We start from the raw sequence: 24583 nt of genomic DNA, 5'->3' as shown, positions 1-24583 counted from the left end.
AAGTGGCTCGCAACGCCTTTTCAGGGACCCGATTTTTCAGTCGTCTCCCAAGCCGGCTAGGGCTATATTTAGGGTTGCTCGGGAAGAGCGTACAAGGAGGTTCCAGTTGCATGTGGGGATGCGTAAAGGCTCCCCTGGGGAGTTCACCTGTACCCAAAGCCTTCCTTTGGGGGCAATTTTGGATGGGTGAAATGGTCTTGCAATGCGTTTTCTGGGGACCGGCATTTTAGTCTTCTCCGATGCCGGCCCGGGATATATTTAGGGTTCCTCGGAAAGAGCAAACATGGAGGTTCCAGTTGCATGTGGGGCTGCGTAAAGGCTCCCCTGGGGAGTTCACTTGTACCCAAAGCCTTCCTTTGGGGGCACTTTTGGATGGACGAAAGTGGCTCGCAACGCCTTTTCAGGGACCCGATTTTACAGTCGTCTCCCAAGCCGGCTAGGGCTATATTTAGGGTTGCTCGGGAAGAGCGTACAAGGAGGTTCCAGTTGCATGTGGGGATGCGTAAAGGCTCCCCTGGGGAGTTCACTTGTACCCAAAGCCTTCCTTTGTGGGCACTTTTGGATGGACGAAAGGGGCTCGCAACGCGTTTTCTGGGGCCCGATTTTTCTGTCGTCTCCCATGCCGGCTAGGGATATATTTAGGATTGCTTGGGAAGAGCGTACAAGGAGGTTCCAGTTGCATGTGGGGATGCCTAAACGCTCCCCTGGGCACTTCAGATGTATCCAAAGCCTTCCTTTAGGGACACTTTTGGATGGGCGAAGGGGGCTCGCAATGCGTTTTCTGGAGTTCGAATTTTCAGTCGTCTTAGTTGCAGGCTGGGGCTATATTTAGGGTTCCTCGGAAAGAGCAAACACGGAGGTTCCACTTGCATGTGGGGCTGCGTAAAGGCTCCCCTGGGGAGTTCACTTGTACCCACAGCCTTCCTTTGGGGGCACTTTTGGATGGACGAAAGTGGCTCGCAACGCGTTTTCAGGGACCCGATTTTTCAGTCGTCTCCCAAGCCGGCTAGGGCGATATTTAGGGTTGCTCGGGAAGAGCAAACACGGAGGTTCCACTTGCATGTGGGGCTGCGTATAGGCTCCCCTGGGGAGTTCACCTGTTCCCAAAGCCTTCCTTTGGGGGCACTTTTGGATGGGTGAAATGGTCTTGCAACGCTTTTTCTGGGGCCCGGCATTTTAGTCTTCTCCGATGCCGGCCCGGGATATATTTAGGGTTCCTCGGAAAGAGCAAACATGGAGGTTTCAGTTGCATGTGGGGCTGCGTAAAGGCTCCCCTGGTGTCTTCACCTGTACCCAAAGCCTTCCTTTGGTGGCAATTTTGGATGGCGAAGGGGGCTCGCAACGCGTTTTCTGGAGTTTGGGTTTTCAGTCGTCTTAGTTGCAGGCTGGGGCTATATTTAGGGTTCCTCGGAAAGAGCGAACACGGAGGGTCCAGTTGCATGTAGGGCTGCGTAAAGGCTCCCCTGGGCACTTCAGATGTACCCAAAGCCTTCCTTTGGGGCACTTTTGGATGGGCGAAAATGGCTGGAATTGCATGTTTTGGGGCCCAGTTATTCAGTCGTCTGACATGGCGGCTAGGGTTATATTTAGCCTTAATGTGAAAGAGCGTACATGGAGGTTCCAGTTTAATGTGGGGCTGCGTAAAGGCTCCCCTGGGGAGTTCACTTGTACCCAAAGCCTTCCTTCGGGGGCACTTTTGGATGGACGAAAGGGGCTCGCAACACGTTTTCTGGGGCCCGAGTTTTCAGTCGTCTTCGTTGCCAGCTAGGGCTATATTTATGCTTCTTTGGAAAGAGCAAACACGGAGGTTCCAGTTGCATGTGGGGCTGCGTAAAGGCTCCCCTGGGGAGTTCACTTGTACCCAAAGCCTTCCTTTGGGGCACTTTTGAATGGGCGAAGGGGGCTCGCAACTTGTTTTCTGAGAGCCGATTTTTCAGTCGTCTCCCAGGCTGGCTAGGGCTATATTTAGGGTTCCTCGGAAAGAGCAAACACGGAGGTTCCACTTGCATGTGGGGCTGCGTAAAGGCTCCCCTGGGCACTTCAGATGTATCCAAAGCCTTCCTTTGGGGGCACTTTTGGATGGACGAAAGTGGCTCGGAATGCGTTTTCTGGGGCCCGAGTTTTCAGTCGTCTCCGATGCCGTCCAGGGCTATATATAGGGTTCCTCGGAAAGAGCGAACACGGAGGGTCCAGTTGCATGTGGGGCTGCGTAAAGGCTCACCAGGGCACTTCAGATGTACCCAAAGCCTTCCTTTGGGGCACTTTTGGATGGGCGAAAGTGGCTGGAATTGCATGTTTTGGGGCCCAGTTATTCAGTCGTCTGACATGGCGGCTAGGGTTATATTTAGCCTTAATGTGAAACAGCGTACATGGAGGTTCCAGTTTAATGTGGGCCTGCGTAAAGGCTCCCCTGGGGAGTTCACTTGTACCCAAAGCCTTCCTTCGGGGGCACTTTTGGATGGACGAAAGGGGCTCGCAACTCGTTTTCAGGGGCCCGATTTTTCAGTCGTCTCCCATGTTGCCTAGGGCTATATTTAGGGTTCCTCCGAAGGAGTACACACGGAGGTTCCACTTGCATGTGGGACTGCGAAAAGGCTCCCCTGCGGAGTTCACTTGTACCCACAGCCTTCCTTTGGGGGCATTTTTGGATGGACGAAAGTGGCTCGCAACGCGTTTTCAGGGACCCGATTTTTCAGTAGTCTCCCAAGCCGGCTAGGGCTATATTAAGGGTTGCTCGGGAAGAGCGTACAAGGACGTTCCAGTTGCATGTGGGGATGCGTAAAGGCTCCCCTGGGGAGTTCACCTGTACCCAAAGCCTTCTTTGGGGGCACTTTTGGATGGGTGAAATGGTCTTGCAACGCGTTTTCTGCGGCCGGGCTTTTTAGTCTTCTCCGATGACGGCCCGGGATATATTTAGGGTTCCTCGGAAAGAGCAAACACGGAGTTTCCACTTGCATGTGGGGCTGCGTAAAGGTTCCCCTGGGGAATTCACTTGTACCCAAAGCCTTCCTTTGTGGGCACTTTTGGATGGGCGAAAGTGGCTCGCAACGCGTTTTCTGGGGCCCGAGTTTTCAGTCGTCTCCGATGCCGTCCAGGTATATATATATGAGGTTCCTCGGAAAGAGCAAACATGGAAGTACCACTTGCATGTGGGGCTGCGTAAAGGCTCCCCTGGGGAGTTCACCTGTACCCAAAGCCTTCCTTTGGTGGCAATTTTGGATGGGCGAAGGGGGCTCGCAACGCGTTTTCTGGAGTTCGAGTTTTCAGTCGTCTTAGTTGCAGGCTGGGTCTATATTTATGGTTCCTCGGAAAGAGCGAACACGGAGGGTCCAGTTGCATGTGGGGCTGCGTAAAGGCTCCCCTGGGCACTTCAGATGTACCCAAAGCCTTCCTTTGGGGCACTTTTGGATGGGTTAAAGGGGCTCAGAATGCGTTTTCTGGGGCCCGAGTTTTCAGTCGTCTTCGTATCCGGCTAGGGTTATATTTAGGGCTGCTCGGAAAGAGCAAACCAAGAAGGTCCACTTGCATGTGGGACTGCGTAAAGGCTCCCCTGGGGAGTTCACTTGTACCCAAAGCCTTCCTTTGGGGGCACTTTTGGATGGGAGAATTGGTCTTGAAACTCGTTTTCTGGCTCTCGATTTTTTAGTCTTCTCCCAGGCCTGCAAGGGTTATATTTAGGTTTGCTCTGAAAGAGGGAACCCGGAGGGTCCAGTTGCATGTGGGGCTGCCTAAAGGCTCCCCTGGGGAGTTCACTTGTACCCAAAGCCTTCCTTTGGGGGCACTTTTGGATGGGCGAAAGGGGCTCGCAACGCGGTTTCTGGGGGCCGATTTTTCAGTCGTCTCCCAAGCTGGCTAGGGCTATATTTAGGGTTCCGCGGAAAGAGCAAACACGGAGGTTCCACTTGCATGTGGGCCTGCGTAAAGGCTCCCCTGGGGAGTTCACTTGTACCCAAAGCCTTCCTTTGGGGGCACTTTTGGATGGACGAAAGGGGCTCGCAACGCGTTTTCTGGGGCCCGAGTTTTCAGTCGTCTTCGTTGCCAGCTAGGGCTATATTTATGCTTCTTTGGAAAGAGCAAACACGGAGGTTCCAGTTGCATGTGGGGCTGCGTAAAGGCTCCCCTGGGGATTTCACTTGTACCCAAAGCCTTACTTTGGGGACACTTTTGGATGGGCGAAAGTGGCTCGGAATGCGTTTTCTGGGGCCAGAGTTTTCAGTCGTCTCCCATGCCGGCTAGGGATATATTTAGGATTGCTTGGGAAGAGCATACAAGGAGGTTCCAGTTGCATGTGGGGCTGCGTAAAGGCTCCCCTGGGCACTTCACTTGTACCCAAAGCCTTCCTTTGGGGGCACTTTTGGATGGGCGAAAGGGGCTCGCAACGCGGTTTCTGGGGGCCGATTTTTCAGTCGTCTACCAAGCTGGCTAGGGCTATATTTAGGGTTCCGCGGAAAGAGCAAACATGGAGGTTCCACTTGCATGTGGGCCTGCGTAAAGGCTCTCCCGGGCACTTCAGATGTATCCAGAGCCTTCCTTTGGGGGCACTTTTGGTTGGGTGAAAGTGGCTGGAATTGCATATTTTGGGGCCCAGTTATTCAGTCGTCTCACATGGCGGCTAGGGTTATATTTAGCCTTAATGTGAAAGAGCGTACACGGAAATTCCAGTTTAATGTGGGACTGCGTAAAGGCTCCCCTGGGGAATTCACTTGTACCCAAAGCCTTCCTTCGGGGGCACTTTTGGATGGACGAAAGGGGCTCGCAACGCGTTTTCTGGGGCCCGAGTTTTCAGTCGTCTTCGTTGCCAGCTAGGGCTATATTTATGCTTCTTGAGAAAGAGCAAACACGGAGGTTCCAGTTGCATGTGGGGCTGCGTAAAGGCTCCCCTGGGGATTTCACTTGTACCCAAAGCCTTCCTTTGGGGGCACTTTTGAATGGGCGAAGGGGGCTCGCAACTTGTTTTCTGAGAGCCGATTTTTCAGTCGTCTCCCAGGCTGGCTAGGACTATATTTAGGGTTCGTCAGAAAGAGCAAACACGGAGGTTCCACTTGCATGTGGGGCTGCGAAAAGGATCCCCTGGGCACTTCAGATGTATCCAAAGCCTTACTTTGGGGACACTTTTGGATGGGAGAAAGTGGCTCGGAATGCGTTTTCTGGGGCCCGAGTTTTCAGACATCTTCGTTGCCAGCTAGGGATATATTTAGGGTTCCTCGGAAAGAGCAAACACGGAGGTTCCACTTGCATGTGGGACTGCGTAAAGGCTCCCCTGGGGAGTTCACTTGTACCCAAAGCCTTCCTTTGGGGGCATTTTTGGAAGGGCGAAGAGGGCTGGCAACGCGTTTTCAGTGGCCCGATTTTTCAGTCGTCTCTTATGGAGGTTAGGGCTATATTTAGCCTTAATGTGAAAAAGCGTACACGGAAGTTCCAATTAAATGTGGGGCTGCGTAAAGGCTCCCCTGGGGATTTCAGTTGTACCCAAAGCCTTCCTTTGTGGGCACTTTTGGATGGACGAAAGGGGCTCGCAACGCGTTTTCTGGGGCCCGATTTTTTAGTCGTCTCCCATGCCGGCTAGGGATATATTTAGGATTGCTTGGGAAGAGCGTACAAGGAGGTTCCAGTTGCATGTGGGGCTGCGTAAAGGCTCCCCTGGGGAGTTCAGCTGTACCAAAAGCCTTCCGTTGGGGGCACTTTTGGATGGGCGAAGGGGGCTCGCAACGCGTTTTCTGGAGTTCGAGTTTTCAGTTTCTTAGTTGCAGGCTGGGTCTATATTTAGGGTTCCTCGGAAAGAGCGAACACGGAGGGTCCAGTTGCATGTGGGGCTGCGTAAAGGCTCCCCTGGGCACTTCAGATGTACCCAAAGCCTTCCTTTGGGGCACTTTTGGATGGGTTAAAGGGGCTCAGAATGCGTTTTCTGGGGCCCGAGTTTTCAGTCGTCTTCGTTTCCGGCTAGGGTTATATTTAGGGCTGCTCGCAAAGAGCAAACCGAGAAGGTCCACTTGCATGTGGGACTGCGTAAAGGCTCCCCTGGGGAGTTCACTTGTACCCAAAGCCTTCCTTTGGGGGCACTTTTGGATGGGAGAATTGGTCTTGAAACTCGTTTTCTGGCTCTCGATTTTTTAGTCTTCTCCCAGGCCTGCAAGGGTTATATTTAGGTTTGCTCTGAAAGAGGGAACCCGGAGGGTCCAGTTGCATGTGGGGCTGCCTAAAGGCTCCCCTGGGGAGTTCACTTGTACCCAAAGCCTTCCTTTGGGGGCACTTTTGGATGGGCAAAAGGGGCTCGCAACGCGTTTTCTGGGGCCCGATTTTTTAGTCGTCTCCCATGCCGGCTAGGGATATATTTAGGATTGCTTGGGAAGAGCGTACAAGGAGATTCCAGTTGCATGTGGGGATGCCTAAAGGCTCCCCTGGGGAGTTCAGCTGTACCAAAAGCCTTCCGTTGGGGGCACTTTTGGATGGGTGAAATGGCCTTGCAACGCGTTTTCTGGGTCCCGGCTTCTTAGTCTTCTCCGATGCCGGCCCGGGATATATTTAGGGTTCCTCGGAAAGAGCAAACATGGATGTTCCAGTTGCATGTGGGGCTGCCTAAAGGCTCCCCTGGGGAGTTCACTTGTACCCAAAGCCTTCCTTTGGGGGCACTTTTGGATGGGCGAAAGGGGCTCGCAACGCGGTTTCTGGGGGCCGATTTTTCAGTCGTCTACCAAGCTGGCTAAGGCTATATTTAGGGTTCCGCGGAAAGAGCAAACATGGAGGTTCCACTTGCATGTGGGCCTGCGTAAAGGCTCTCCCGGGCACTTCAGATGTATCCAGAGCCTTACTTTGTGGACACTTTTGGATGGGTGAAAGTGGCTGGAATTGCATGTTTTGGGGCCCAACTATTCAGTCGTCTCACATGGCGGCTAGGGTTATATTTAGCCTTAATGTGAAAGAGCGTACACGGAAATTCCAGTTTAATGTGGGACTGCGTAAAGGCTCCCCTGGGGAATTCACTTGTACCCAAAGCCTTCCTTCGGGGGCACTTTTGGATGGACGAAAGGGGCTCGCAACGCGTTTTCTGGGGCCCGAGTTTTCAGTCGTCTTCGTTGCCAGCTAGGGCTATATTTATGCTTCTTGAGAAAGAGCAAACACGGAGGTTCCAGTTGCATGTGGGGCTGCGTAAAGGCTCCCCTGGGGATTTCACTTGTACCCAAAGCCTTCCTTTGGGGGCACTTTTGAATGGGCGAAGGGGGCTCGCAACTTGTTTTCTGAGAGCCGATTTTTCAGTCGTCTCCCAGGCTGGCTAGGACTATATTTAGGGTTCGTCAGAAAGAGCAAACACGGAGGTTCCACTTGCATGTGGGGCTGCGAAAAGGCTCCCCTGGGCACTTCAGATGTATCCAAAGCCTTCCTTTAGGGACACTTTTGGATGGGCGAAAGTGCCTCGGAATGCGTTTTCTGGGGCCCGAGTTTTCAGACATCTTCTTTGCCAGCTAGGACTATATTTAGGGTTCCTCGGAAAGAGCAAACACGGAGTTTCCACTTGCATGTGGGGCTGCGTAAAGGCTCCCCTGGGGAGTACACTTGTACCCACAGCCTTCCTTTGGGGGCACTTTTGGATGGACGAAAGTGGCTCGCAACGCCTTTTCAGGGACCCGATTTTACAGTCGTCTCCCAAGCCGGCTAGGGCTATATTTAGGGTTGCTCGGGAAGAGCGTACAAGGAGGTTCCAGTTGCATGTGGGGATGCGTAAAGGCTCCCCTGGGGAGTTCACTTGTACCCAAAGCCTTCCTTTGTGGGCACTTTTGGATGGACGAAAGGGGCTCGCAACGCGTTTTCTGGGGCCCGATTTTTCTGTCGTCTCCCATGCCGGCTAGGGATATATTTAGGATTGCTTGGGAAGAGCGTACAAGGAGGTTCCAGTTGCATGTGGGGATGCCTAAACGCTCCCCTGGGCACTTCAGATGTATCCAAAGCCTTCCTTTAGGGACACTTTTGGATGGGCGAAGGGGGCTCGCAATGCGTTTTCTGGAGTTCGAATTTTCAGTCGTCTTAGTTGCAGGCTGGGGCTATATTTAGGGTTCCTCGGAAAGAGCAAACACGGAGGTTCCACTTGCATGTGGGGCTGCGTAAAGGCTCCCCTGGGGAGTTCACTTGTACCCACAGCCTTCCTTTGGGGGCACTTTTGGATGGACGAAAGTGGCTCGCAACGCGTTTTCAGGGACCCGATTTTTCAGTCGTCTCCCAAGCCGGCTAGGGCGATATTTAGGGTTGCTCGGGAAGAGCAAACACGGAGGTTCCACTTGCATGTGGGGCTGCGTAAAGGCTCCCCTGGGGAGTTCACCTGTTCCCAAAGCCTTCCTTTGGGGGCACTTTTGGATGGGTGAAATGGTCTTGCAACGCTTTTTCTGGGGCCCGGCATTTTAGTCTTCTCCGATGCCGGCCCGGGATATATTTAGGGTTCCTCGGAAAGAGCAAACATGGAGGTTTCAGTTGCATGTGGGGCTGCGTAAAGGCTCCCCTGGTGTCTTCACCTGTACCCAAAGCCTTCCTTTGGTGGCAATTTTGGATGGCGAAGGGGGCTCGCAACGCGTTTTCTGGAGTTTGGGTTTTCAGTCGTCTTAGTTGCAGGCTGGGGCTATATTTAGGGTTCCTCGGAAAGAGCGAACACGGAGGGTCCAGTTGCATGTAGGGCTGCGTAAAGGCTCCCCTGGGCACTTCAGATGTACCCAAAGCCTTCCTTTGGGGCACTTTTGGATGGGCGAAAATGGCTGGAATTGCATGTTTTGGGGCCCAGTTATTCAGTCGTCTGACATGGCGGCTAGGGTTATATTTAGCCTTAATGTGAAAGAGCGTACATGGAGGTTCCAGTTTAATGTGGGGCTGCGTAAAGGCTCCCCTGGGGAGTTCACTTGTACCCAAAGCCTTCCTTCGGGGGCACTTTTGGATGGACGAAAGGGGCTCGCAACACGTTTTCTGGGGCCCGAGTTTTCAGTCGTCTTCGTTGCCAGCTAGGGCTATATTTATGCTTCTTTGGAAAGAGCAAACACGGAGGTTCCAGTTGCATGTGGGGCTGCGTAAAGGCTCCCCTGGGGAGTTCACTTGTACCCAAAGCCTTCCTTTGGGGCACTTTTGAATGGGCGAAGGGGGCTCGCAACTTGTTTTCTGAGAGCCGATTTTTCAGTCGTCTCCCAGGCTGGCTAGGGCTATATTTAGGGTTCCTCGGAAAGAGCAAACACGGAGGTTCCACTTGCATGTGGGGCTGCGTAAAGGCTCCCCTGGGCACTTCAGATGTATCCAAAGCCTTCCTTTAGGGACACTTTTGGATGGGCGAAAGTGGCTCGGAATGCGTTTTCTGGGGCCCGAGTTTTCAGTCGTCTCCGATGCCGTCCAGGGCTATATATAGGGTTCCTCGGAAAGAGCGAACACGGAGGGTCCAGTTGCATGTGGGGCTGCGTAAAGGCTCACCAGGGCACTTCAGATGTACCCAAAGCCTTCCTTTGGGGCACTTTTGGATGGGCGAAAGTGGCTGGAATTGCATGTTTTGGGGCCCAGTTATTCAGTCGTCTGACATGGCGGCTAGGGTTATATTTAGCCTTAATGTGAAACAGCGTACATGGAGGTTCCAGTTTAATGTGGGCCTGCGTAAAGGCTCCCCTGGGGAGTTCACTTGTACCCAAAGCCTTCCTTCGGGGGCACTTTTGGATGGACGAAAGGGGCTCGCAACTCGTTTTCAGGGGCCCGATTTTTCAGTCGTCTCCCATGTTGCCTAGGGCTATATTTAGGGTTCCTCCGAAGGAGTACACACGGAGGTTCCACTTGCATGTGGGACTGCGAAAAGGCTCCCCTGCGGAGTTCACTTGTACCCACAGCCTTCCTTTGGGGGCATTTTTGGATGGACGAAAGTGGCTCGCAACGCGTTTTCAGGGACCCGATTTTTCAGTAGTCTCCCAAGCCGGCTAGGGCTATATTAAGGGTTGCTCGGGAAGAGCGTACAAGGACGTTCCAGTTGCATGTGGGGATGCGTAAAGGCTCCCCTGGGGAGTTCACCTGTACCCAAAGCCTTCTTTGGGGGCACTTTTGGATGGGTGAAATGGTCTTGCAACGCGTTTTCTGCGGCCGGGCTTTTTAGTCTTCTCCGATGACGGCCCGGGATATATTTAGGGTTCCTCGGAAAGAGCAAACACGGAGTTTCCACTTGCATGTGGGGCTGCGTAAAGGTTCCCCTGGGGAATTCACTTGTACCCAAAGCCTTCCTTTGTGGGCACTTTTGGATGGGCGAAAGTGGCTCGCAACGCGTTTTCTGGGGCCCGAGTTTTCAGTCGTCTCCGATGCCGTCCAGGTATATATATATGAGGTTCCTCGGAAAGAGCAAACATGGAAGTACCACTTGCATGTGGGGCTGCGTAAAGGCTCCCCTGGGGAGTTCACCTGTACCCAAAGCCTTCCTTTGGTGGCAATTTTGGATGGGCGAAGGGGGCTCGCAACGCGTTTTCTGGAGTTCGAGTTTTCAGTCGTCTTAGTTGCAGGCTGGGTCTATATTTATGGTTCCTCGGAAAGAGCGAACACGGAGGGTCCAGTTGCATGTGGGGCTGCGTAAAGGCTCCCCTGGGCACTTCAGATGTACCCAAAGCCTTCCTTTGGGGCACTTTTGGATGGGTTAAAGGGGCTCAGAATGCGTTTTCTGGGGCCCGAGTTTTCAGTCGTCTTCGTATCCGGCTAGGGTTATATTTAGGGCTGCTCGGAAAGAGCAAACCAAGAAGGTCCACTTGCATGTGGGACTGCGTAAAGGCTCCCCTGGGGAGTTCACTTGTACCCAAAGCCTTCCTTTGGGGGCACTTTTGGATGGGAGAATTGGTCTTGAAACTCGTTTTCTGGCTCTCGATTTTTTAGTCTTCTCCCAGGCCTGCAAGGGTTATATTTAGGTTTGCTCTGAAAGAGGGAACCCGGAGGGTCCAGTTGCATGTGGGGCTGCCTAAAGGCTCCCCTGGGGAGTTCACTTGTACCCAAAGCCTTCCTTTGGGGGCACTTTTGGATGGGCGAAAGGGGCTCGCAACGCGGTTTCTGGGGGCCGATTTTTCAGTCGTCTCCCAAGCTGGCTAGGGCTATATTTAGGGTTCCGCGGAAAGAGCAAACACGGAGGTTCCACTTGCATGTGGGCCTGCGTAAAGGCTCCCCTGGGGAGTTCACTTGTACCCAAAGCCTTCCTTTGGGGGCACTTTTGGATGGACGAAAGGGGCTCGCAACGCGTTTTCTGGGGCCCGAGTTTTCAGTCGTCTTCGTTGCCAGCTAGGGCTATATTTATGCTTCTTTGGAAAGAGCAAACACGGAGGTTCCAGTTGCATGTGGGGCTGCGTAAAGGCTCCCCTGGGGATTTCACTTGTACCCAAAGCCTTACTTTGGGGACACTTTTGGATGGGCGAAAGTGGCTCGGAATGCGTTTTCTGGGGCCCGAGTTTTCAGTCGTCTCCCATGCCGGCTAGGGATATATTTAGGATTGCTTGGGAAGAGCATACAAGGAGGTTCCAGTTGCATGTGGGGCTGCGTAAAGGCTCCCCTGGGCACTTCACTTGTACCCAAAGCCTTCCTTTGGGGGCACTTTTGGATGGGCGAAAGGGGCTCGCAACGCGGTTTCTGGGGGCCGATTTTTCAGTCGTCTACCAAGCTGGCTAGGGCTATATTTAGGGTTCCGCGGAAAGAGCAAACATGGAGGTTCCACTTGCATGTGGGCCTGCGTAAAGGCTCTCCCGGGCACTTCAGATGTATCCAGAGCCTTCCTTTGGGGGCACTTTTGGATGGGTGAAAGTGGCTGGAATTGCATATTTTGGGGCCCAGTTATTCAGTCGTCTCACATGGCGGCTAGGGTTATATTTAGCCTTAATGTGAAAGAGCGTACACGGAAATTCCAGTTTAATGTGGGACTGCGTAAAGGCTCCCCTGGGGAATTCACTTGTACCCAAAGCCTACCTTCGGGGGCACTTTTGGATGGACGAAAGGGGCTCGCAACGCGTTTTCTGGGGCCCGAGTTTTCAGTCGTCTCTTATGGAGGTTAGGGCTATATTTAGCCTTAATGTGAAAAAGCGTACACGGAAGTTCCAATTAAATGTGGGGCTGCGTAAAGGCTCCCCTGGGGATTTCACTTGTACCCAAAGCCTTCCTTTGGGGGCACTTTTGAATGGGCGAAGGGGGCTCGCAACTTGTTTTCTGAGAGCCGATTTTTCAGTCGTCTCCCAGGCTGGCTAGGACTATATTTAGGGTTCGTCAGAAAGAGCAAACACGGAGGTTCCACTTGCATGTGGGGCTGCGAAAAGGATCCCCTGGGCACTTCAGATGTATCCAAAGCCTTACTTTGGGGACACTTTTGGATGGGAGAAAGTGGCTCGGAATGCGTTTTCTGGGGCCCGAGTTTTCAGACATCTTCGTTGCCAGCTAGGGATATATTTAGGGTTCCTCGGAAAGAGCAAACACGGAGGTTCCACTTGCATGTGGGACTGCGTAAAGGCTCCCCTGGGGAGTTCACTTGTACCCAAAGCCTTCCTTTGGGGGCATTTTTGGAAGGGCGAAGAGGGCTGGCAACGCGTTTTCAGTGGCCCGATTTTTCAGTCGTCTCTTATGGAGGTTAGGGCTATATTTAGCCTTAATGTGAAAAAGCGTACACGGAAGTTCCAATTAAATGTGGGGCTGCGTAAAGGCTCCCCTGGGGATTTCAGTTGTACCCAAAGCCTTCCTTTGTGGGCACTTTTGGATGGACGAAAGGGGCTCGCAACGCGTTTTCTGGGGCCCGATTTTTTAGTCGTCTCCCATGCCGGCTAGGGATATATTTAGGATTGCTTGGGAAGAGCGTACAAGGAGGTTCCAGTTGCATGTGGGGCTGCGTAAAGGCTCCCCTGGGGAGTTCAGCTGTACCAAAAGCCTTCCGTTGGGGGCACTTTTGGATGGGCGAAGGGGGCTCGCAACGCGTTTTCTGGAGTTCGAGTTTTCAGTTTCTTAGTTGCAGGCTGGGTCTATATTTAGGGTTCCTCGGAAAGAGCGAACACGGAGGGTCCAGTTGCATGTGGGGCTGCGTAAAGGCTCCCCTGGGCACTTCAGATGTACCCAAAGCCTTCCTTTGGGGCACTTTTGGATGGGTTAAAGGGGCTCAGAATGCGTTTTCTGGGGCCCGAGTTTTCAGTCGTCTTCGTTTCCGGCTAGGGTTATATTTAGGGCTGCTCGCAAAGAGCAAACCGAGAAGGTCCACTTGCATGTGGGACTGCGTAAAGGCTCCCCTGGGGAGTTCACTTGTACCCAAAGCCTTCCTTTGGGGGCACTTTTGGATGGGAGAATTGGTCTTGAAACTCGTTTTCTGGCTCTCGATTTTTTAGTCTTCTCCCAGGCCTGCAAGGGTTATATTTAGGTTTGCTCTGAAAGAGGGAACCCGGAGGGTCCAGTTGCATGTGGGGCTGCCTAAAGGCTCCCCTGGGGAGTTCACTTGTACCCAAAGCCTTCCTTTGGGGGCACTTTTGGATGGGCAAAAGGGGCTCGCAACGCGTTTTCTGGGGCCCGATTTTTTAGTCGTCTCCCATGCCGGCTAGGGATATATTTAGGATTGCTTGGGAAGAGCGTACAAGGAGATTCCAGTTGCATGTGGGGATGCCTAAAGGCTCCCCTGGGGAGTTCAGCTGTACCAAAAGCCTTCCGTTGGGGGCACTTTTGGATGGGTGAAATGGCCTTGCAATGCGTTTTCTGGGTCCCGGCTTTTTAGTCTTCTCCGATGCCGGCCCGGGATATATTTAGGGTTCCTCGGAAAGAGCAAACATGGATGTTCCAGTTGCATGTGGGGCTGCCTAAAGGCTCCCCTGGGGAGTTCACTTGTACCCAAAGCCTTCCTTTGGGGGCACTTTTGGATGGGCGAAAGGGGCTCGCAACGCGGTTTCTGGGGGCCGATTTTTCAGTCGTCTACCAAGCTGGCTAAGGCTATATTTAGGGTTCCGCGGAAAGAGCAAACATGGAGGTTCCACTTGCATGTGGGCCTGCGTAAAGGCTCTCCCGGGCACTTCAGATGTATCCAGAGCCTTACTTTGTGGACACTTTTGGATGGGTGAAAGTGGCTGGAATTGCATGTTTTGGGGCCCAACTATTCAGTCGTCTCACATGGCGGCTAGGGTTATATTTAGCCTTAATGTGAAAGAGCGTACACGGAAATTCCAGTTTAATGTGGGACTGCGTAAAGGCTCCCCTGGGGAATTCACTTGTACCCAAAGCCTTCCTTCGGGGGCACTTTTGGATGGACGAAAGGGGCTCGCAACGCGTTTTCTGGGGCCCGAGTTTTCAGTCGTCTTCGTTGCCAGCTAGGGCTATATTTATGCTTCTTTGGAAAGAGCAAACACGGAGGTTCCAGTTGCATGTGGGGCTGCGTAAAGGCTCCCCTGGGGATTTCACTTGTACCCAAAGCCTTCCTTTGGGGGCACTTTTGAATGGGCGAAGGGGGCTCGCAACTTGTTTTCTGAGAGCCGATTTTTCAGTCGTCTCCCAGGCTGGCTAGGACTATATTTAGGGTTCGTCAGAAAGAGCAAACACGGAGGTTCCACTTGCATGTGGGGCTGCGAAAAGGATCCCCTGGGCACTTCAGATGTATCCAAAGCCTTACTTTGGGGACACTTTTGGATGGGAGAAAGTGGCCCGGAATGTGTTTTCTGGGGCCCGAGTTTTCAGACATCTTCGTTGCCAGCTAGGGATATATTTAGGGTTCCTCGGAAAGAGCAAACACGGAGGTTCCACTTGCATGTGGGACTGCGTAAAGGCTCCCCTGGGGAGTTCACTTGTACCCAAAGCCTTCCTTTGGGGGCATTTTTGGAAGGGCGAAGAGGGCTCGCAACGCGTTTTCAGTGGCCCGATTTTTCAGTCGTCTCTTATGGAGGTTAGGGCTATATTTAGCCTTAATGTGAAAATGCGTACACGGAAGTTCCAATTAAATGTGGGGCTGCGTAAAGGCTCCCCTGGGGATTTCACTTGTACCTAAAGCCTTCCTTTGTGGGCACTTTTGGATGGACGAAAGGGGCTCGCAACGTGTTTTCTGGGGCCCGATGTTTTAGTCGTCTCCCATGCCGGCTAGGGATATATTTAGGATTGCTTGGGAAGAGCGTACAAGGAGGTTCCAGTTGCATGTGGGGATGCCTAAAGGCTCCCCTGGGGAGTTCAGCTGTACCAAAAGGCTTCCGTTGGGGGCACTTTTGGATGGGCGAAGGGGGCTCGCAACGCATTTTCTGGAGTTCGAGTTTTCAGTCGTCTTAGTTGCAGGCTGGGTCTATATTTATGGTTCCTCGGAAAGAGCGAACACGGAGGGTCCAGTTGCATGTGGGGCTGCGTAAAGTCTCCCCTGGGCACTTCAGATGTACCCAAAGCCTTCCTTTGGGGCACTTTTGGATGGGTTAAAGGGGCTCAGAATGCGTTTTCTGGGGCCCAAGTTTTCAGTCGTCTTCGTTTCCGGCTAGGGTTATATTTAGGGCTGCTCGGAAAGAGCAAACCGAGAAGGTCCACTTGCATGTGGGACTGCGTAAAGGCTCCCCTGGGGAGTTCACTTGTACCCAAAGCCTTCCTTTGGGGGCACTTTTGGATGGGAGAATTGGTCTTGAAACTCGTTTTCTGGCTCTCGATTTTTTAGTCTTCTCCCAGGCCTGCAAGGGTTATATTTAGGTTTGCTCTGAAAGAGGGAACCCGGAGGGTCCAGTTGCATGTGGGGCTGCCTAAAGGCTCCCCTGGGGAGTTCACTTGTACCCAAAGCCTTCCTTTGGGGGCACTTTTGGATGGGCGAAAGGGGCTCGCAACGCGGTTTCTGGGGGCCGATTTTTCAGTCGTCTCCCAAGCTGGCTAGGGCTATATTTAGGGTTCAGCGGAAAGAGCAAACACGGAGGTTCCACTTGCATGTGGGCCTGCGTAAAGGCTCTCCCGGGCACTTCAGATGTATCCAGAGCCTTCCTTTGGGGGCACTTCTGGATGGACGAAAGGGGCTCGCAACGCGTTTTCTGGGGCCCGAGTTTTCAGTCGTCTTCGTTGCCAGCTAGGGCTATATTTATGCTTCTTTGGAAAGAGCAAACACGGAGGTTCCACTTGCATGTGGGGCTGCGTAAAGGCTCCCCTGGGGATTTCACTTGTACCCAAAGCCTTACTTTGGGGACACTTTTGGATGGGCGAAAGTGGCTCGGAATGCGTTTTCTGGGGCCCGAGTTTTCAGACATCTTCGTTGCCAGCTAGGGCTATATTTAGGGTTCCTCGGAAAGAGCAAACACGAAGGTTCCACTTGCATGTGGGGCTGCGTAAAGGCTCCCCTGGGGAGTTCACTTGTACCCAAAGCCTTCCTTTGGGGGCATTTTTGGAAGGGCGAAGAGGGCTCGCAACGCGTTTTCAGTGGCCCGATTTTTCAGTCGTCTCTTATGGAGGTTAGGGCTATATTTAGCCTTAATGTGAAAAAGCGTACACGGAAGTTCCAATTAAATGTGGGGCTGCGTAAAGGCTCCCCTGGGGATTTCAGTTGTACCCAAAGCCTTCCTTTGTGGGCACTTTTGGATGGACGAAAGGGGCTCGCAACGCGTTTTCTGGGGCCCGATTTTTTAGTCGTCTCCCATGCCAGCTAGGGATATATTTAGGATTGCTTGGGAAGAGCGTACAAGGAGGTTCCAGTTGCATGTGGGGCTGCGTAAAGGCTCCCCTGGGGAGTTCAGCTGTACCAAAAGCCTTCCGTTGGGGGCACTTTTGGATGGGCGAAGGGGGCTCGCAACGCGTTTTCTGGAGTTCGAGTTTTCAGTTTCTTAGTTGCAGGCTGGGTCTATATTTAGGGTTCCTCGGAAAGAGCGAACACGGAGGGTCCAGTTGCATGTGGGGCTGCGTAAAGGCTCCCCTGGGCACTTCAGATGTACCCAAAGCCTTCCTTTGGGGCACTTTTGGATGGGTTAAAGGGGCTCAGAATGCGTTTTCTGGGGCCCGAGTTTTCAGTCGTCTTCGTTTCCGGCTAGGGTTATATTTAGGGCTGCTCGCAAAGAGCAAACCGAGAAGGTCCACTTGCATGTGGGACTGCGTAAAGGCTCCCCTGGGGAGTTCACTTGTACCCAAAGCCTTCCTTTGGGGGCACTTTTGGATGGGAGAATTGGTCTTGAAACTCGTTTTCTGGCTCTCGATTTTTTAGTCTTCTCCCAGGCCTGCAAGGGTTATATTTAGGTTTGCTCTGAAAGAGGGAACCCGGAGGGTCCAGTTGCATGTGGGGCTGCCTAAAGGCTCCCCTGGGGAGTTCACTTGTACCCAAAGCCTTCCTTTGGGGGCACTTTTGGATGGGCAAAAGGGGCTCGCAACGCGTTTTCTGGGGCCCGATTTTTTAGTCGTCTCCCATGCCGGCTAGGGATATATTTAGGATTGCTTGGGAAGAGCGTACAAGGAGATTCCAGTTGCATGTGGGGATGCCTAAAGGCTCCCCTGGGGAGTTCAGCTGTACCAAAAGCCTTCCGTTGGGGGCACTTTTGGATGGGTGAAATGGCCTTGCAACGCGTTTTCTGGGTCCCGGCTTTTTAGTCTTCTCCGATGCCGGCCCGGGATATATTTAGGGTTCCTCGGAAAGAGCAAACATGGATGTTCCAGTTGCATGTGGGGCTGCCTAAAGGCTCCCCTGGGGAGTTCACTTGTACTCAAAGCCTTCCTTTGGGGGCACTTTTGGATGGGCGAAAGGGGCTCGCAACGCGGTTTCTGGGGGTTGATTTTTCAGTCGTCTACCAAGCTGGCTAAGGCTATATTTAGGGTTCCGCGGAAAGAGCAAACATGGAGGTTCCACTTGCATGTGGGCCTGCGTAAAGGCTCTCCCGGGCACTTCAGATGTATCCAGAGCCTTACTTTGTGGACACTTTTGGATGGGTGAAAGTGGCTGGAATTGCATGTTTTGGGGCCCAACTATTCAGTCGTCTCACATGGCGGCTAGGGTTATATTTAGCCTTAATGTGAAAGAGCGTACACGGAAATTCCAGTTTAATGTGGGACTGCGTAAAGGCTCCCCTGGGGAATTCACTTGTACCCAAAGCCTTCCTTCGGGGGCACTTTTGGATGGACGAAAGGGGCTCGCAACGCGTTTTCTGGGGCCCGAGTTTTCAGTCGTCTTCGTTGCCAGCTAGGGCTATATTTATGCTTCTTTGGAAAGAGCAAACACGGAGGTTCCAGTTGCATGTGGGGCTGCGTAAAGGCTCCCCTGGGGATTTCACTTGTACCCAAAGCCTTCCTTTGGGGGCACTTTTGAATGGGCGAAGGGGGCTCGCAACTTGTTTTCTGAGAGCCGATTTTTCAGTCGTCTCCCAGGCTGGCTAGGACTATATTTAGGGTTCGTCAGAAAGAGCAAACACGGAGGTTCCACTTGCATGTGGGGCTGCGAAAAGGATCCCCTGGGCACTTCAGATGTATCCAAAGCCTTACTTTGGGGACACTTTTGGATGGGAGAAAGTGGCCCGGAATGCGTTTTCTGGGGCCCGAGTTTTCAGACATCTTCGTTGCCAGCTAGGGATATATTTAGGGTTCCTCGGAAAGAGCAAACACGGAGGTTCCACTTGCATGTGGGACTGCGTAAAGGCTCCCCTGGGGAGTTCACTTGTACCGAAAGCCTTCCTTTGGGGGCATTTTTGGAAGGGCGAAGAGGGCTCGCAACGCGTTTTCAGTGGCCCGATTTTTCAGTCGTCTCTTATGGAGGTTAGGGCTATATTTAGCCTTAATGTGAAAATGCGTACACGGAAGTTCCAATTAAATGTGGGGCTGCGTAAAGGCTCCCCTGGGGATTTCACTTGTACCTAAAGCCTTCCTTTGTGGGCACTTTTGGATGGACGAAAGGGGCTCGCAACGTGTTTTCTGGGGCCCGATTTTTTAGTCGTCTCCCATGCCGGCTAGGGATATATTTAGGATTGCTTGGGAAGAGCGTACAAGGAGGTTCCAGTTGCATGTGGGGCTGCGTAAAGGCTCCCCTGGGGAGTTCAGCTGTACCAAAAGCCTTCCGTTGGGGGCACTTTTGGATGGGCGAAGGGGGCTCGCAACGCATTTTCTGGAGTTCGAGTTTTCAGTCGTCTTAGTTGCAGGCTGGGTCTATATTTATGGTTCCTCGGAAAGAGCGAACACGGAGGGTCCAGTTGCATGTGGGGCTGCGTAAAGTCTCCCCTGGGCACTTCAGATGTACCCAAAGCCTTCCTTTGGGGCACTTTTGGATGGGTTAAAGGGGCTCAGAATGCGTTTTCTGGGGCCCGAGTTTTCAGTCGTCTTCGTTTCCGGCTAGGGTTATATTTAGGGCTGCTCGGAAAGAGCAAACCGAGAAGGTCCACTTGCATGTGGGACTGCGTAAAGGCTCCCCTGGGGAGTTCACTTGTACCCAAAGCCTTCCTTTGGGGGCACTTTTGGATGGGAGAATTGGTCTTGAAACTCGTTTTCTGGCTCTCGATTTTTTAGTCTTCTCCCAGGCCTGCAAGGGTAATATTTAGGTTTGCTCTGAAAGAGGGAACCCGGAGGGTCCAGTTGCATGTGGGGCTGCCTAAAGGCTCCCCTGGGGAGTTCACTTGTACCCAAAGCCTTCCTTTGGGGGCACTTTTGGATGGGCGAAAGGGGCTCGCAACGCGGTTTCTGGGGGCCGATTTTTCAGTCGTCTCCCAAGCTGGCTAGGGCTATATTTAGGGTTCAGCGGAAAGAGCAAACACGGAGGTTCCACTTGCATGTGGGCCTGCGTAAAGGCTCTCCCGGGCACTTCAGATGTATCCAGAGCCTTCCTTTGGGGGCACTTCTGGATGGACGAAAGGGGCTCGCAACGCGTTTTCTGGGGCCTGAGTTTTCAGTCGTCTTCGTTGCCAGCTAGGGCTATATTTATGCTTCTTTGGAAAGAGCAAACACGGAGGTTCCAGTTGCATGTGGGGCTGCGTAAAGGCTCCCCTGGGGATTTCACTTGTACCCAAAGCCTTACTTTGGGGACACTTTTGGATGGGCGAAAGTGGCTCGGAATGCGTTTTCTGGGGCCCGAGTTTTCAGACATCTTCGTTGCCAGCTAGGGCTATATTTAGGGTTCCTCGGAAAGAGCAAACACGAAGGTTCCACTTGCATGTGGGGCTGCGTAAAGGCTCCCCTGGGGAGTTCACTTGTACCCAAAGCCTTCCTTTGGGGGCATTTTTGGAAGGGCGAAGAGGGCTCGCAACGTGTTTTCAGTGGCCCGATTTTTCAGTCGTCTCTTATGGTGGTTAGAGCTATATTTAGCCTTAATGTGAAAAAGCATACACGGAAGGTCCAGTTTAATGTGGGACTGCGTAAAGGCTCCTCTGGGGAGTTCACTTATACCCACAGCCTTCCTTTGGGGGCTCTTTTGGATGGGTGAAAGGGGCTCTCAACTCGTTTTCAGGGGCCCGATTTTTCAGTCGTGTCCCATGTTGGCTAGGGCTATATTTAGGGTTCCTCGGAAGGAGTAAACACGGAGGTTCCACTTGCATGTGGGGCTGCGAAAAGGCTCCCCTGGGGAGTTCACTTGTACCCACAGCCTTCCTTTGGGGGCACTTTTGGATGGACGAAAGTGGCTCGCAATGCATTTTCAGGGACCCGATTTTTCAGTCGTCTCCCAAGCCGGCTAGGGCTATATTTAGGGTTGCTCGGGAAGAGCGTACAAGGAGGTTCCAGTTGCATGTGGGGATGCGTAAAGGCTCCCCTGGGGAGTTCACCTGTACCCAAAGCCTTCCTTTGGGGGCACTTTTGGATGGGTGAAATGGTCTTGCAACGCGTTTTCTGGGGCCTGGCTTTTTAGTCTTCTCCGATGCCGGCCCGGGATATATTTAGGGTTCCTCGGAAAGAGCAAACATGGAGGTTCCAGTTGCATGTGGGGCTGTGTAAAGGCTCCCTTGGGGAGTTCACTTGTACCCAAAGCCTTCCTTTGGGGGCACTTTTGGATGGACGAAAGGGGCTGGAATTGCATGTTTTGGGGCCCAGTTATTCAGTCGTCTCACATGGCGGCTAGGGTTATATTTAGCCTTAATGTTAAAGAGCGTACACAGAGGTTCCAGTTTAATGTGGGACTGCGTAAAGGCTCCCCTAGGGAGTTCACTTATACCCACAGCCTTCCTTTGGGGGCACTTTTGGATGGGTGAAAGGGGCTCGCCACTCGTTTTCAGGGGCCCGATTTTTCAGTCGTCTCCCATGCCGGCTAGGGATATATTTAGGGTTCCTCGGAAGGAGTAAACACGGAGGTTCCACTTGCATGTGGGGCTGCGAAAAGGCTCCCCTGGGGAGTTCACTTGTACCCAAAGCCTTCCTTTGGGGGCACTTTTGGATGGACGAAAGGGGCTCGAAACGCCTTTTCAGGGACCCGATTTTTCAGTCGTCTCCCATGCCGGCTAGGGATATATTTAGGGTTGCTCGGGAAGAGCGTACAAGGAGGTTCCAGTTGCATGTGGGGATGCGTAAAGGCTCCCCTGGGGAGTTCACCTGTACCCAAAGACTTCCTTTGGGGGCACTTTTGGATGGGTGAAATGGTCTTGCAACGCTTTTTCTGGGGCCCGGCTTTTTAGTCTTCTCCGATGCCAGCCCGGGATATATTTAGGGTTCCTCGGAAAGAGCAAACATGGAGGTTCCAGTTGCATGTGGGGCTGCGTAAAGGCTCCCCTGGGGAGTTCACTTGTACCCAAAGCCTTCCTTTGGGGGCACTTTTGGATGGACGAAATGGGCTCAGAATGCGTTTTCTGGGGCCCGAGTTTTCAGTCGTCTTTGTTTCCGGCTAGGGATATATTTAGGGTTCCTCAGAAAGAGCGTACACGGAGGTTCCACTTGCATGTGGGGCTGCGTAAAGGCTCCCCTGGGGAGTTCAGATATACCCAAAGCCTTCCGTTGGGGGCACTTTTGGATGGGCGAAAGGGGCTCGCAACTCGTTTTCTGGGGCCCGGTTTTTTAAACTTCTCTCACGCCGGCTAGGGTTATATTTAGGGTTCCTCGGAAAGAGCAAACACGGAGGGTCCAGTTGCATGTGGGGCTGCCTAAAGGCTCCCCTGGGGAGTTCACTTTTACCCAAAGCCTTTATTTGGAGGCACTTTTGGATGGACGAAAGGGGCTCGCAACGCGTTTTCTGTGGCCCGAGTTTTCAGTCATCTCCGATGCCGGCCAGGGCAATATATAGGATTCCTCAAAAAGAGCAAACATGGAGGTTCCACTTGCATGTGGAGCTGCGTAAAGGCTCCCCTGGGCACTTCACTTGTACCCAAAGCCTTCTTTTGGGGGCACTTTTGGATGGGTGAAGGGGGCTCGCAACACGTTTTCTGGGGGCAGATTTTTCAGTCGTCTCCCAAGCTGGCTAAGGCTATATATAGGGTTCCTCAGAAAGAGCAAACACGGAGGTTCCACTTGCATGTGGGGCTGCGTAAAGGCTCCCCTGGACACTTCAGATGTATCCAATGCCTTACTTTGGGGACACTTTTGGATGGGAGAAAGTGGCTCGGAATGCGTTTTCTGGGGCCCGAGTTTTCAGACGTCTTCGTTGCCAGCTAGGGCTATATTTTGGGTTCCTCGGAAAGAGCAAACACGGAGGTTCCAGTTGCATGTGGGGCTGCGTAAAGGATCCCCTGGGGAGTTCACTTGTACCCAAAGCCTTCCTTTGGGGGCATTTTTGGAAGGGCGAAGAGGGCTCGCAACGCGTTTTCAGTGGCCCGATTTTTCAGTCGTCTCTTATGGAGGTTAGGGCTATATTTAGCCTTAATGTGAAAAAGCGTACACGGAAGTTCCAATTAAATGTGGGGCTGCGTAAAGGCTCCCCTGGGGATTTCACTTGTACCCAAAGCCTTCCTTTGTGGGCACTTTTGGATGGACGAAAGGGGCTCGCAATGCGTTTTCTGGGGCCCGATTTTTTAGTCGTCTCCCATGCCGGCTAGGGATATATTTAGGATTGCTTGGGAAGAGCGTACAAGGAGGTTCCAGTTGCATGTGGGGATGTCTAAAGGCTCCCCTGGTGAGTTCAGCTGTACCAAAAGGCTTCCGTTGGGGGCACTTTTGGATGGGCGAAGGGGGCTCGCAACGCGTTTTCTGGAGTTCGAGTTTTCAGTCGTCTTAGTTGCAGGCTGGGTATATATTTATGGTTCCTCGGAAAGAGCGAACACGGAGGGTCCAGTTGCATGTGGGGCTGCGTAAAGGCTCCCCTGGGCACTTCAGATGTACCCAAAGCCTTCCTTTGGGGCACTTTTGGATGGGTTAAAGGGGCTCAGAATGCGTTTTCTGGGGCCCGAGTTTTCAGTCGTCTTCGTTTCCGGCTAGGGTTATATTTAGGGCTGCTCGGAAAGAGCAAACCGAGAAGGTCCACTTGCATGTGGGACTGCGTAAAGGCTCCCCTGGGGAGTTCACTTGTACCCAAAGCCTTCCTTTGGGGGCACTTTTGGATGGGAGAATTGGTCTTGAAACTCGTTTTCTGGCTCTCGATTTTTTAGTCTTCTCCCAGGCCTGCAAGGGTTATATTTAAGTTTGCTCTGAAAGAGGGAACCCGGAGGGTCCAGTTGCATGTGGGGCTGCCTAAAGGCTCCCCTGGGGAGTTCACTTGTACCCAAAGCCTTCCTTTGGGGGCACTTTTGGATGGGCGAAGGGGGCTCGCAACGCGTTTTCTGGAGTTCGAGTTTTCAGTCGTCTTAGTTGCAGGCTGGGTCTATATTTATGGTTCCTCGGAAAGAGCGAACACGGAGGGTCCAGTTGCATGTGGGGCTGCGTAAAGGCTCCCCTGGGCACTTCAGATGTACCCAAAGCCTTCCTTTGGGGCACTTTTGGATGGGCGAAAGGGGCTCGCAACCCGGTTTCTGGGGGCCGATTTTTCAGTCGTCTCCCAAGCTGGCTAGGGCTATATTTATGCTTCTTTGGAAAGAGCAAACACGGAGGTTCCACTTGCATGTGGGCCTGCGTAAAGGCTCTCCCGGGCACTTCAGATGTATCCAGAGCCTTCCTTTGGGGGCACTTTTGGATGGACGAAAGGGGCTCGCAACGCGTTTTCTGGGGCCCGAGTTTTCAGTCGTCTTCGATGCCAGCTAGGTCTATATTTATGCTTCTTTGGAAAGAGCAAACACGGAGGTTCCAGTTGCATGTGGGGCTGCGTAAAGGCTCCCCTGGGGATTTCACTTGTACCCAAAGCCTTACTTTGGGGACACTTTTGGATGGGCGAAAGTGGCTCGGAATGCGTTTTCTGGGGCCCGAGTTTTCAGACATCTTCGTTGCCAGCTAGGGCTATATTTAGGGTTCCTCGGAAAGAGCAAACACGAAGGTTCCACTTGCATGTGGGGCTGCGTAAAGGCTCCCCTGGGGAGTTCACTTGTACCCAAAGCCTTCCTTTGGGGGCATTTTTGGATGGGCGAAGGGGGCTCGCAACACGTTTTCTGGGGGCAGATTTTTCAGTCGTCTCCCATCTTGGCTAGGGTTATATTTAAGGTTCCTCGGAAGGAGTAAACACGGAGGTTCCACTTGCATGTGGGGCTGCGTAAAGGCTCCCCTGGGCACTTCACTTGTACCCAAAGCCTTCTTTTGTGGGCACTTTTGGATGGGCGAAGGGGGCTCGCAACACGTTTTCTGGGGGCAGATTTTTCAGTCGTCTCCCAAGCTGGCTAAGGCTATATATAGGGTTCCTCAGAAAGAGCAA

This window comes from Anas platyrhynchos, chromosome W (assembly GCF_047663525.1).
Source record: "Anas platyrhynchos isolate ZD024472 breed Pekin duck chromosome W, IASCAAS_PekinDuck_T2T, whole genome shotgun sequence".
NCBI classification, from domain to species: Eukaryota; Metazoa; Chordata; class Aves; order Anseriformes; family Anatidae; genus Anas; species Anas platyrhynchos.
Note: the sequence above shows the minus strand (reverse complement) of the source record.